We start from the raw sequence: 15,326 nt of genomic DNA, 5'->3' as shown, positions 1-15,326 counted from the left end.
GGACAAGTCAACACCTCATTATGCAAGCAAAGCTATCAGTACATTGAGTCCTTGAGACTTACTTTAAACAAAAATCAGGAAGCTTTTTGTATTCTGTGTTTGTGAAATGTCAGCCAGACCACCAACGCAGTATGTGAACAAAAGCATCAGCTTTGCAGTGCAGCAATGAAAGTATCATCGATTCCTGTCTTCCTTTTCAGGGGTGCCCTGAGGAAACTGAGGAAATATTTCACTCCTGTAGGGACCTTCTTATATACTGTGTCCTTCCCCCTCCCCTCTCCTTGACGCATGAGGAGGAGAGAGCCTGTGTGGTATCATTAACATAGTTCCATAATGGACAGCCTAGATTTTTCATTAGTTGCTTGCTCAGTAAGCTGGATGCTACCTGTTGTTTTGCAGCAGGTATCCAAATCTGGCAGAAGAGGTGGCCGAGTACCTGGAGCTGTTTCATTTTTGAGAAATTGAACACTGGACAGCACAGGGCAGATGTCGGGCAACTGGATCAACCTCCTATGGGGAAAATTTATGATTCCTTTTGGGGATGACTAAAAATTTGCCAGAATAAATTTGTCTGTGCTCCAGCTTTTGTTCTTATTGAAACCCTACAGGAGTAAACTCGTACAATCCATTGAAGCAAAACCAGGTCCTCCTACGTCCAAAAGACTACAGCAAAGAAATAGGTTGACCTGCCCTTTGGCACCTGTCTTGCTAGCGTGATCAGGAAAGTAGCTGTGATTGTTTATAGTTCTTCCTTTGTGTTATATATCTCAAAGCTATTTTTTTCACAGTTCCAGCAAAACCTTTCCTACTGAGCCCAGAGTGGAAGATAAGATCTTGACTTAGCATCTCGACTACAAAGTAGATTTAGAAATTAGTCTATTCTTTGCTATTTATGACACCATGATTTATTCTTCTACAGGTCTTCTGGTGTACTTGAAGTTTTAATCTGAAGTCACTCTTCCACTAAATTCATCTGTGTGCTGTGGGAGAGCCAGACAATATCAGCAGTAGTGCACAAGTAGGGATTTGTAGCAGCTGGCACAGCATATCTATTTAGCACAAGTGCTAACTGCATCATTGTTAATCACAGTAGTTCTGTTTCACAAGACCTGTCCTCTGTGGTTCCTTTCTCTTGTATATAGCACTGAGGGCATTGCTAAGTTTGCTTTTGTGTTTGGATTTGCTTGCTTCATTAGGCTTAGCCTAATGATCTCATTCCCTGCCTCCTTCTTCCAGCCCCCAGCTGGAAGAGATGATCCTTCGGCAGCAGCTTTGGTGGTTCAAATTTTTTCTTCAGCTTTGATATGTCCTGTTCATCATGCAAAACTTTAGCTATGGCAGGAGAATTTTTGCAACTTAAGGATGCTCAACACTGTCCTATTTATTATGGCTGCTTGTTAGCATTGTGCTGCTGTCATGACAATGTCAGCCTACCTGGCTTTTGAACAGTTTGCTTTTATTTGTGTAGCTTAAAACACAGCTGGAAAACTCAGTTTGAACTTGGTTTCTGATTATTGCTTATGAATGCAAAAGTCTCCTTCCTGGCACCGACTGAAAATGACTCAGTTGGATATCAGGCAATTTCACAAGTGCATGAGTAAGGATGTTGCAGCAAAGGGTTAGGCCAAAACCAGATGTATTACATGTGGCTCTTAATCATAGCTAGAGGGGGCTGGAAGGGTGGGGATGGTCAGAGCCAAAGAACTGCTTAGAGACAAGTTTTCTTCTGGAATATGATGCTGCAGTACAACTTCACTGAAACTACTTCTAGAATAAAGTAAAACTCAGCAGGTCTATGGATGAGTTATTGGAAATTAACTAACGCTAATTGGAAATGAAGACTATTCTGAATGATGATAGTTTTCACAAATTATTTCATATGAGAAAACTTTTATTCTTCTTTGATGAAGAAAGAACCAGCAGGATTTCTTCAGCCATTGAGAGTTTGATCTTTCGATCCTCCTGAAAGGCTAAATATACTTGGTTTCCATTGTCACCAGCTTAGCTTAGTCCTCTGTTTTTTAGCTGTCACACATAGGATATGACTGAAAGGGCTGAATAGCTGGTACAGTGAGGTGCCTGTGTCAAAATGTAATTTGTAGGGCACAGTTGTTCTGTGAGAAATAATTCTTATTCATTTGCTTTCCTGGTCAGCTGGGGCTTTGAGAGGAGAATACATTATACAATGTGTCATACTAAAAATTTTTTGGAAAAAATTAAGTGGATTGACTCAAGTGGTTCTTCTACCTGACAGCAGTATATCTGGAGAGGAGGGAAAGGCAGAGTGAAATGGGACGTGATGTAATAAACATTTTCTTGGGCTATTGTGGTTAGTCTTCTTTCCTGCTATTATTCTTTTCCTCTTTATATTCTTTGTTGCAGTGCCTGACACAAATTAGTGTGAAATCCTCACTGAATTACGATGGTTTTCTTCTAACCACTGTATGTTCTTTATTTTCTCCAGTGGAAGACAAATCATTTGCAATTGTAATTCCAGGCACCTCTGCCTTTTCATCTTTCTCCGTCTGCTCAAGTACCTCTCTAATGTTATAGGTGAGGTGAACTAGCAACTTACAAATATGTGTGCACTCATACATGTTTCCCCATATTTTTCTTTTCTTTTAAATTGCTTTAATGATTCTTTTTGTTGGGTGTGGTTTGTGGTGTGTGTTTGTTTGTTTTTTAAGTTACATTTAACAACAGAATTGCAAGGTCACATAAATCAGAGATGAAAAGAATGTGTTTTATTAGACCTTGCAGGTTCCGAACCCACAGTATTGAAACTAATGGGTAGCTGCTGTTGCCACCTGAAATTCCTGCAGGCCTGTTTGTAACCCCACTAAAGTCAACAGAAAAGACACCTACTGGCAGTACAATTTCCTCTGTCTCCTACAGGGCTCTTTCCAGTGATTTGTTTCCTTCAAAACATTCAAATTAAGGGGGATTTTATTGGTGACTTTTCTGTCTCCTGGACAGAATGGAATCGTAGTAACTCAATGCTGAGTAAAATCAGGAAATAAGATTTTCAGGTAACTTTATCCACATTATTCATAGAGCATCGGTGACACATCTGTGTTTCACTGTTACCTGAAAAGTAAAACAAGGAGGCTTCTTGACTTTGCTCTTTAATAACAGGAGATGCTGCTGACTATTATCATAGGTCCATAGAGATATTCACACCAACAGAAAAATCTACAATTTCACTATGGCATCAAAAAGTGTAAGGATCATTTCTATATGTGAAGAATGAAATCACATGAATCTGCTAAATCATAGAGTATTTAGCATCAAGTGTTATTTTTATTTCAATTGTCTAGCCGTGGTGCTCTGAGTACAGTTGTAACAGGGATGTATGTATATAGATGTCTCTAAAGTTGCCTTTTCATTCTTGAATTCTGGTAAAGCATAAATCGATTACAACATGAAATAATATTTTGAAAAAAACCAAAGGATAAGTAGAAATTTCATAAGACTTAGATACAGCTACTTAGTTATATAATGGTGATGTTTGAGAGTCATCTGAATCAATTTGCGTTTAATAGGTATTACTGGTGTTCATTTTAAAGAATGAATGAAAATTTCAAACTTGATCTGACGAGCAGTTTCCTTATTACCTTACTATCACTGTCGTATCAAGAGAATATTAAATGTTACTTGCTGCCTTCATTAAAAAAGAATTGTTATGGATTGTTCTTCATAAAGCATTGCAGGCAATTCACAGATTTAGAATGCTGTGTACAGAGTATTTCTAAAAAAAAATAATATAATCTCATCCATTTTAGAAGACTGTCTAATTGGAATGCTCATATGAGACCATATTCTAGCAGCATAGAAATAGTTTGTTACTCTTTGTTGTACAAGGGAAAAAGTAAAAAAAAAAAAAAAAAAAAGTTATAAATATACATGTGATATTATGACTTTTGTCCAAAAATTATTTTAAATTCTAAGTGCTAGAGCAGGATCAGAGTCAAGTGAATTTTGTAATTGCTTATGTGGGAAGCATATAACAACTTAGTAGAAAAGCTGTATCTGCAAATTGTGTAGCAGATATAGGAGGGAGCCTTTTGGCAACACAGAAAATTCTGTCTTGAAATGTATCTTTTTACATTGGAAGTAAAGGATAAAAAGAAAACATTCTTAGCTACTCTCTCAAATGTGGGAGAACATTTGCTTTCTCCTGTTCTGCAGGAATCTAAGATTCATGCCCTGCCTGTTTCAGAATAGAGTTTTTCATCTGAGATACTTCAGGTACAGGTGGAGAGGGGATCTGAACTTGGCTTTTCTGCATCCTTAACCACTGTCGTGGCCTTCATGCTGACAATGTCTTGTCATGTTTTGTGCGTTTGCTTATGTGTCTGTCAGTGGAAAAGAAACAACTGTCAGAACTGATGCGTAAGGACCATTGTATTCTTATGACATTTTCTCACAAACATTCTATTTCTAAACTATAGAGTTTCTTAAGCCGAAAGATCTGCTAGTTAGTTGGTTTTCAGCAGAAATAATAATTGAATTTCTTTTTCCAAAATTCCAGAATATGACCTACCTATGTAGAGTTTTATGGAACACATTGTTGAAATAATCATGTCTTAAGAACTATTATTTTTCAATGAAAGTTAATCACTGTTACCAATCTTTTTCTTTTCCTGTCTCTTCTCCCTAATGCTCAGTTTGTGTTTCTCTGCTGTGTGATCTTTCTCCTTCCTTTGGAATTGGAATGAAAGGAAAAACAACTGTGACCATATCAGTGAAATTCAATTTGTGGCTTCAAGTCAGTCAATTTCTTGTGCCTCTTCTGTAACCATTGGACCATCTTATTTCTGCCATGATATGTATTTACAAAAGAGTTCCTATTAATTTGATTTCCTATATTCATGTTGAAGAAGATTATTTATGTAAGAACAAGAGTACTTGGCATTTGCCTTTCATCATTCAGAATTGGAATTTTTCAGCATGAGAGGACTCATTCCTGCAGCCAGCTCAAGGGATGACACTCTGAAGTTGACTGGCCAATTGTTTATTGACTGCTGAAGATCACATATTTGGCTGATGTTCAGCAAGCTGCATTACAGTCCAAAAAATGTGAGAAAACATGATTGATTACAAATTGACTTGAAGATTTTTAGGTCATTATGACCCCCAAAAAGCCATGATAGTAAAAGCAAAAAAAGAGGATGAGCAATGAAGAGGGTAACTTTGTCAGTTTTTCTAATGGAAGATTTTCTAGAAATATGCACTTTATGTAATTTCCTGCCTTCCAGACAACAAATATTTTTTCCTGCAATTTTTCTGCCAATAGTTCTGTAAATTGCTGCTCCATTTCTGCCTGCTCAGTAAATTCTGGTTTTAAAACATTCTAGCTTTATTCACAAGGCCAAAGAAGCTTCCTGCCACACTCATTTTTCCATATTGCTTAGAGTTTAAGGAAAAGCAGAATAATTGCATTTTGAGGGGTTTAGAAAAAGTAAATAATCACATTTAATATCCATAACCTCTGTGAAACAAACAGATTAACCAGAGCAGATTAAGGAATCAGGAAGAATTGAACATTGCAAGTAGTAGTAAAAATAAAACTAAAAAGTACTATAGCACAGTAGATTATTACAGAAAATATATTTACTTAAAAAAGGGGTACAGTCTAAATTCTTCACAGAAGTCACTCTAAGGAAGAATGATGGGACATGCTGATGCTAGGTTAGGTATTCTTGACAGTTTCTGATCTCACTTACGCTGGTGTTGATCCAGAATTACTCTGATTTCTGGGGAATTGCTCTAAATTTCTGCCTTTCTAACTAAAGAGCAAAGTCAGCTTTTAACTCTGCATCCAAAAGTAAGGTTTTACTTTCTCTTTTTTTCTTAGCCATCATTTAAAATACTTAAAAGTTTCCCCCAAAAATGAGTTATAGTGGAGATAATCCAGGAAAAGCAGATATGATTTAGATACAAATCAGGCCAGGATTTCTGTGTTCATCATAATTCTAGGAATAATTTGTAGTGCTGAATGTATTTTGCTTGCTTTGATCATCTTATGTAATAGGATGTGCTAGCTCCCTTATGGGGGTCTGATCCATCAAACACTTATTCACAGTGATTTCTCTTTCTATATGCTAGAGAAAAGTATTTTCTGGGCTATATTATTCTCTCATTTATGAAGTATTAGTAGAGAATTAACAGAGTTCAAGAAAGAGTTTTCTTACTAGCTTCTGTGCTTCTAACATGGCAACTAATAAGTAGAAGGTTGACTAAAAGTAACTTCTAATTAGAAATTATTTTCAAAACTATTTCCTGAGTTTTTTAGTTTGGGCTTTTGGTGAAAATATTTAATTTTTCAGCTTTGTATAAGCCTTAGTTGCGCTGTGGAGAGGAGGAGAGTGAAGAGTAAGGGTATTTCTCACTTTTGGCTTCTTTTAGCACGCAGTATTTTAAGGGTGCTGGTACTGCTTACTCTGTGGTTGATCTGCAGTGCCACAGATTCTTCAGGTGATACATTCTGTAAATCGTAGAAAAGAGAGCTAAGTTGTATTAGTTTTGTCTTAGCATGGGATAGTGTTCCTATTGCCTTTTCTTTTAATTGAGCTGACCTATTCAGTCACCTGGCTGCTACACGTTTTTGTGCTACAACAGCCCTGTACAGTATTCTTGACACTGCTTAAAACCAGCAGTTTTGGTTTTGAACATGTGGAATGAGCTATATTTACTTGAAAAATTAAGTAAGGAAAAGTATATTCTTAGTTAATCTTAACGCTTTTTCCTAGAGCAGTGGCAGGCAAAAGATGATCAGTTGCTGAGTGTTAAGACCATTGAAGTGGGTTTGTGGAGACCCGCGTTCTAGTTTGGCTGTGGCACAACCCAGTTTGGACAAATCAGTTCTTCTCTCAACTTGAAAATTCCCACCTGCCTAATCTGCTTTTTAAAGTGCTCTGAGATTACCAGTTATGGCAACAAAGCATTGCTGTTAAGGTTGGAAACGAAATGTCAGTAATTTTGTCACAAGCTTTTCTTTGTATGCCCACTCCTTGCGAAATATCAGATTGCTTTTTTATGTACTGAATCACAAAAGCTTTCTCCTATTTCTAGTGTCAGACAGGCTCATTTGGCAGAGAAAGAATCTTGCTGCAAATGAGCTGACCTATCTCAATAATTCAGCATGTTCCAGAGGCATTGAGAAGACAACAGAGAGGAAGGCAATTAATTTTCTGAGGTGAAATGATTTAGACTAATTTATTTTTTGTGGATACAACGTATATCACCGGATGAGTTTTGAACAAGCAGTAGCAAAGAGGGAGGAAGAGGCATGAAAGCAAACAGTAGAAACTAAATGTAATTTCTAAAGAATGCATCTTATTTATTTAGACAAGTTCCAAATATTAGTGTTCACGCTTGGTGACTAATTATTCTGGAACTTTGTGGAAGGTACTTAGATTTTAATCATCGTGTCTTTTTTTTTTTTTTTTTAATTAATTCTCAAGTAACAATATGGCATATATTGTTTTCTGATTTAGACTCAATCTCAGTTTACTTTATGTGAAGACAGATCTTGCATACTCTTTAGCTGTGTTATGCTCTGCTGTACTATACTATACTAAACTATGCTGTACTGTACAGTACTATACTATAGCTAATATTGACAAGAGCTGAGGGCAAAATTACTTTCCTTGTATACTCTTTCTAAAGGGACAATCATCTTTCATTTATGAGAGGTGTTATTACCATATTGCTTAATCACCAGTTGATTTCTCCATTTATCCTGTCCAGCTTACTGACTGATGTTCAGTGACTGGGCTTGTAGCCATAAATTAGAATGCAAAGTAGAAACTGCATGGAAAATGCTTTCTTGTGTTAATTTCATGAGTGTGAGCATGATTTGATCAGACAATTTTTTAATAGGAAGATTTTTTTTTTCCTGTGGAAAACTTGCCTTTATACAAATTTTCTTTTTTTTTTTTTTACTCTTCATTTTCTAAAAAAACCTTGAAAATTGAAATTTCTCTTAGAAAAAAGTTGAAATTTTCAGTATAAATTTTGCACAAAAGCATGAAATTTGCTCACTTAGAATGTCTATTTCTGTCAAAAACTGTCTCAGACTAATATTTTGACTGATCTCTTATAGTAACAGAGTTTCTATTGCTTATTCAGCTACACTTTTGAAGTGCACAATTGTGTAATAGTTTATATGTATTTTTCAGTGAGTGGGCTCACACATATCATGGGTGGACTCTGATCTACCCTCCTGTCAAAGCAGATTTCTTAAATATTTAAGGAACTTGAATAGTTATGCTCATAGTTGATGGATTAACTCACCTAAGAAGCTGCTACCAATTTATTGATGTACCAGGCCAGGACCTAGAGATTCTTACCTTAAAGATTTCACTTGCTTTAGACTATTAGCAAGAATTCAAGGAAAGACTCTCAGATACTAAGCTGGATCCCCTCAGAACATCAACTTTTCTGTTGCTCTTGGGACAGCATAGGGTGGTGTAAGTGGTCTTAAAATATTTGTTTGCTCTTCTGTTTCAGTTACAATTCCCCACAAGGATTAAAAATATGTAGTCAACTCTACCTTGCTCCTAGTTTCTCACTTCTGTAGTGCCTGGCTTTAGGGCATAACACAATAGCATTCTGTCATAATTCTTGTGTGTTCATGTATGTGTGTAATAAATGTTATACACATACACATAGAACACTAGTTGAATATACTATTGGTAGGAAAGTTGTATAATGTGTTTAGGTGGAAGGGTTCATCTGAGGAAGGACTGTGGTGATTGGCTACTAAGGCAGCTCTTGCAGGGTATCACATTCCAGTCTGTAGAGCTGCCTGTGCCTTGCCACTCCTTGCATATTACTCAAGTAGCAATGCCTCAGTTCTCTCATTTGTCTGTTATTTGTTGTCCATCAGCTGAGAGAGATTTTCATGCTTGCCTTTTCATTTTTTTTTGACATGAATTCCTGGAAAAGATGTATTGCAATTTTTCATAAGGATACTTGGCATTTATTCTTTCCTCTAGGTTACCTGATCCTTATAAGCATCCTGTTATGAGCTTGTCATGGTTTAAGCCCTGTAGGCAGCTAAGCACCACACAGCTGCCCACTCACTGCTGCCCAGTGGGATGGGGGACAGAACTAGAAGTAAAAAATGTGAGAAAACTCGTGAGTTGAAATAAAGACAGTTTAATAGGTGAAGCAAAAGCTGTGCAAGCAAAATAAGGAATTCCTTCACTATTTCCCATCAGCAGGCAGATGTTCAGCCATCTCCAGGAAAGCAGGGCTCCATCATGGTAATGGTTACTTGGGAAAACAAATTCCATAACTCTGCATGTTCCCTCTTCCTTCTTTTTCCACCAGCTTTTATTGCTGAGTCATATGGTATGTATGGAGTATCCCTTTGGGATATTGGGGTTGGTGTGGGCTGTCCCAGCTGTGTCCTCTCCCAACTTCTTGTACACCCCCAGCCTACTCAATGGCAGGGCAGTCTGAGAAGCAGAAAAGGCTTTGGTGCTGTGTAAGCACTGCTCACCAATAACTAAAACATCCCTGTGTTATCAAGACTGTTTTCATCACTAATCCAAAATGTAGCCCCATACAAGTTACTAGGAAGACATTTAACTCTACCTCAGCCAAAACCAGTACAGAGCTCTATCTACAGGATCTTAAAATTATATTTTTTTTAATATCCTCCCATGTGAGGGGTTTTTTGCATACGTTTTCCAAGGTAGGACTTACATTCATAGATACACAATTTCACAGTCCTTTTGGAAGTCTCTTAACTCAATCACAGTTGAGGAATTTTTTCACTGAGATGTTTCTTTTCCATGTCCTTAGATGAAGAAAGGACACACAGGTTTGCAAGAGATGAACAATAATTCTAGCAGTGTGGTGGTGCAGACCCCCTGAGCCACATTGTGATGTCAGGACCAGCCAAGATTGTGTTCTTGTTTTGGCTACAAGTGCAGTGACTTGGGACAATCTGGTACTTTCTTGTCCCAGCTACGGTACAGTGAGTTAAGATGATTATGCACTCCCTAACTGTACCTGAAACTCCAGTTGCCTGGATTATGACCCACCCTGGAAGGTGCCAGAATTACCTGACAAGAATTGTGGCCAGAATGGAAGTATACTGACAGAAGTCAATCATCTTGCGATCCTATAAATAACGATCCTAAGTGAGACCCTTTGAGCTCTCCGGGATCGCAGCAGGCTGTGACCCAGTACCTCCCCCTGACTTGGGATGCCTCTCAGGGTAGATGTTGCGAGGATTTCACAGGGTAGATTTTGTGAAGATATTAAATAGTAGATTTTGCGAGGATTTCAAAGAGTACGTTTTGCGAGGATTTCCAAGATTGTCTGCTGATAGGTGCTGATTAAGAGGAAGGCATCAAAGATCATCTGCTAACCAATGCCGACGAAGGAGAATAGTGAGTAATTCACTACAATTAGACTTCCTGAAGTTTCAAAGATCATTTGGTACCAATAATGTATTACAACTGGCAAAGAGAAAAATCTTGATCATAGGTTAACCTCTGTATTTGTGTGTGTGTGTGTTTGCGTGTGTGCGATTTGATTTAGGAAACTTTGTAGTGCTGATAGCAAACTTTATTAAATCACTCTGATAATTGGCTGATGATTAAGTATTGTTAAAAATCATATAAACTAATCTTGTGATTTACCGTAATAGTGTTAATAAATCTCAGATTGCTGCTACCTCAAAGTCATTTAGGATCCATAATCACTCATTCCCCAACAAATTGGCATAGTAATTCAATGGTAGGTTTTCCTTACCCTTTGTATCCCTTCCATTAGACATAAACCATTGACCAAGTCTGGGACTAAGATTGGATCTAGCCACACCTAAGCTCCATTAGGAGTTTAGAAAGCAAGGGGGTCCGCTCTGAACCTCATGACTCAACAGAAGGGTCCCCCTTTCCCTTTTGCATCTCTGGTCTCTGTGTAAATAATTTTAAACTGATTCTAAGTCGATTTTCCTTTGTATGTTTCTTCCATGTAGTAAGTAATAGTGAACATTGCCATCAAACCTTATTAAGTTACACTTTTACAAATTCACATTAAAATCGTTTTTGCTAATAATACCTTTGATGGTGATTCTTTAAATGATCTAAATCTCTCATCTGTGACAAACAGAAAGCAGGAGTTTCAAAATACTGACCGTGGGAGTCAGGCAATCAAAAACCAATGGGAGTAATTCTCTTGGGTAGGTTTGGAAATATCTCCAGAATATCTTCTGTTTTTCAAGATGAAAATAAAATTTTGGAGATGTTACCATCCATTTAATACTATGATATAAAGGTGCATGCTTCTCTAAAGTTCTCACTTTATTTCTCTTATTCCTCCTCAAAATGGCTTACAAATAGCTGGGTAGCAAATGATCTGAGCAAATGGGTAGAATTTGAATACCAAGACAGATGGTCAAGACCCTGAAAATTTTCATTGTTGCATTTCTGTGCATTCCCAAAATGTTTTCCCTAAATGTAATTCAATTATTGATTGGTTTTGTCACTGATTCTTTAAACTAAGCAAGCAGGAGATTAGGCAAGCTCTAGACAGCCAATGAAGTGGGAAATCCAAATGTGGAGGATTTCCCCATTACACTTCATGATATGATGTTTTTGTTTCTTGCTGCTTTGACAAACTCCTCATTCCTGCTTATCTGAAAAAAATTACAAATAATTCAGCAGTGATCTGAGTTTTATGCACTTTGAATGTATTTAGTCAGAGAAATTTAATTTTCAATAAAAAGATCCAGTTTTCAGTAAGGGTGTTCAGGTTTCACTAAAAAGCATCTTGGGACACCCAAGGATATTACTTTTACTGCTTTCTGTGATGTCTGATATTGTCGTATGAGTAGTTACCTTGGTAGCTATATGAAGAAGATACTCTAACCATTGTCAACAGCTCTCTGTGTTAAAAAGACTAGAAAGTTAGATCATACATTTTAAGAAAGAAGGGAAGGGGGGTTCTCTTTTGAAATAAAATATGTGAAGATAAAATTACATGTCTTTTCATTCTCTGATGATAATGGGGATAGCAATTGTAAAAAGCTTCTTCTTGGCAAGAAAAGATGCCTGCTGCTACTTTCTTGACCACAAGAAAGTGAGTTGCAAAAAAGTAGAGTATCTGTCAATCCCTCCTTTCCAACACACGCCTGACTTGTGTCTTGGTATCATAAGTGATGCCACTCCCCCAGAAAACAGGTTGTGAAAATTAACGTCACTATTTTTTTTTTTTTTAATGTTTCAAATATTGCTATGAAAAGGGTTTGGTTTTTTTATTTCTTTATAAAGAACAAGTATGTCAGTTGTCTTTTGAAAAGAAACTCTTATCCAGGAAGTAGGTTTTCAAATAAATGCTTAAAACTTCCCATTCTGTACAGTTCAAATGAGTAGTAAAGAAAGATGCTGTATTTTTTGAAAACTGAAAAAACATAGAAACCATATTTTAATATGGTTTAATATTCTACTGCCAAGAAAAGATTTCAGATGAGTGTTTTTTTCATGAGGGCTATCTCTGCTCTGGGACTGATGTTGAAAACAGAGATGTGTCTTAAAATCCCAGACATCTTCAGAAATTTACAGTTAACTGGGAGTTTAACAAATTTATTAATCAGTAAATTGATGCAAGATCATTTTTTTCCCCTGCCACAGGCCTAGAGATGTTTTTCCCCAATTGCAGATTGCAATAGTTTAAGTTCCCTTAACTAATTGACTTCAACTTTTGTAGACCTAAGTTGGCCTTATGACCAAACTATTTGTTGGATAGCTTGTTTTTCCTAGGAGAGAGGGTAGTCAGAAGCAAAACTGAGACACTGTGGCAAGTTTAATGATGAAGGAGCTATGACAGCTCAATAATTTGCAGCTAATAAGCCACTTCTGATGTTTGTTGCTGTTTTTGGAACAAGAAAACAACTTTTACGTAGAAATTATAAAGAAATTAGTAAATAGCACTGCTACTCCTTTTCTGGCCACAAAGGCAGGTGGATGGACACTGTATCTACATCCATAATATGTTATTGCATCCACAATGATGACAGTTGGTCATCTGGCAATTTCTCTGACCATATTAATCTGTCAACAGCATTGTTCTCTTTAAAGGATACCATTCATTTAGGGTTGGCACCAGGTAGCAATCTCATGCTAAAAATGCCTTCTAGCTTTACTGGACTTTTTAAAAATAAAGGTGAAAACCCTTTCCTGTCTATGTAAACAACAAAGGAAAGGGCTCACAGCCCGAATTTTTTCACTGCTGCTACCCCCAGCCCCCCGCCCAGTTCAAAGATGTAAACAGATACAAACATGGATGTCCTAAAGTCAATTTTTATATCTTGTAGTTGAATCATTACTTCAACAAGTGACAAATGAAAATGAGTTCTATGGTATTATGAACTTACAAACTAAGCCTTACTATAAAAAAAAAACCAGAGGCAACTACCTTTCCCCAGTGCAACGGCTCTTATAAGAGAGTAGCTACAAAAAGGACTATAAAAAGAGTCCAGAGATCTGGGATTTTTAAAATTAAAATGTGAGTCTTCCTTAGCTTTCCTGAGGTAGGCAGAAAAAAAATTTTAAAAAATCTTTTGATTAAATCTCCTGTATTCCCTTCAGGCTTTTGTCTGAAAATAATTTGTTCTCATACGTGTAGCAAGCACTTGGGATTGAAGCTGTTTTATAAATCTTTTGCTCTTTTAAAACCAATACAGATGGTAGGTGTTGATAAAATATTTGTTGTCTCACTAAATTGTTCAGATAATTTAATTTTGTCAAGTAGGATTTGCAGTAGTAGGAATACGTGTAGAGGTAGCATTTGTAGGCTGAAGAAACTAATTTCTTGTGTCTGACTTCATGTGTTCAGAGTGTTATCTAATGGATTTATTTCCAGGTTAATCTGTCAGAGAAAGGGCCCTTTATCATTCTTGCGATAGAGCACACATTTTCTTTTATGGATGACAGATATAGGGAAATCCTGGGCTGGTATATGTACTTTGGGTGCATTGCCCTAATGAAACACTGCTATCCCAGAATGATAAATAAATGCTCCCTGCTGCTAAGCATTGTTTTTGCCTCATGTTCTTGTTTCTTGCTGAGGTAGTGTGTGGGATGCCCAAGAAGGCAAAGCAAAGGGTAACTGGAGTCTCTAGCTGGGGTAGTGGACAATGACAGCCATTAAAACCAACTTCCAATCAGAACAAAAAGACAGGAAACTGGAGAGAAAAAATCCAAAGGAAGGACAAAAGGGTAAAAACCAAATCAATAAATAGCAGGGAAACAGGAGATTGGAAAGAGAGCACTAAGGATAATTGGAAGTTGAACCAAATTGTTTCGGCGGAGGGGGAGGGAGGAGGAAAGTCTGAAAAACACACTGTCTTTGTCTGTGATGATATTAACACTTGTATAATGATACATTTTGTCAAGCATCCATAGTGAGACCTAAAAACATTGGTTTTATCTGTCAACACAGAGCAGCTTTGTTTAGACCCCTGTCTTTCACTCGCAGGATTTTATTCAGTCTCCACTACCCCGGAGTGTAGATGTTTCTCATGTCTCCAATCATCAAATGAAAGCATTTGACTTGCAGACTGTGGAAATAATTTCTTTTGTGAAATACAAGAAAGCATTTTGTTGGTTTGGGGTTTTTTTGTTTGTTTGTTTTTTAAATATAAACTTTTGAGAATTTCCACTTGGGAAAAAAATGAACCTCAAACTCTATGTTGATGTTTTTGTCTTGATTCAGGACCAAAATACATATTGAAATTTCTCATGGCTGTACACTGGAGGCTGGGTTTTTTGCATACTGTCCAGCTCCTGCCATCTCTTTACAGGCAGCCCAAAGCCTTAAGATCAGAAAATAGTGGTTTGATACTGTGGACAGAAAATAGTATGTTTCACTTAAAGCTTTTCTCTATCCAGTTGCATCTCCCTTACCCCAACTGCTATCAATCTGCAGCAATCAACTGTGTTTTTCACTGCTGTCACTTCTTATTTGAGAAGAGCAAATTGTTCTTTTCTAAAGTGAAGTGCAACCTGGCATTCCAGGTTTATATGACTGACAAATTCATATTGATATGCTAATCAATGCATGTTGTCACCTTTATGCCAATCTCTTTCCTGTCAGAATGTTCTGCATCCCACAGGCTTTATTTTTGCAAGACACTTTGCTAATGCAATTAATCAGCTAACCCAGCTAACTCCCATCACAGAAAACTGAAATAATCTCTTCTGCTGTATGTACTCTGCATCTTTTGTCTATGGTGGAATCATATACTCTTAGATAGGTCTAGAATGTATTTTATCATTATAAATCATTACCAACGCTAGCCCCAA

Source organism: Harpia harpyja, chromosome 2 (assembly GCF_026419915.1).
Source record: "Harpia harpyja isolate bHarHar1 chromosome 2, bHarHar1 primary haplotype, whole genome shotgun sequence".
Classification (NCBI taxonomy): domain Eukaryota; kingdom Metazoa; phylum Chordata; class Aves; order Accipitriformes; family Accipitridae; genus Harpia; species Harpia harpyja.
The sequence above is the reverse complement of the archived record's forward strand: the minus strand, read 5'-3'. Positions refer to the sequence as shown.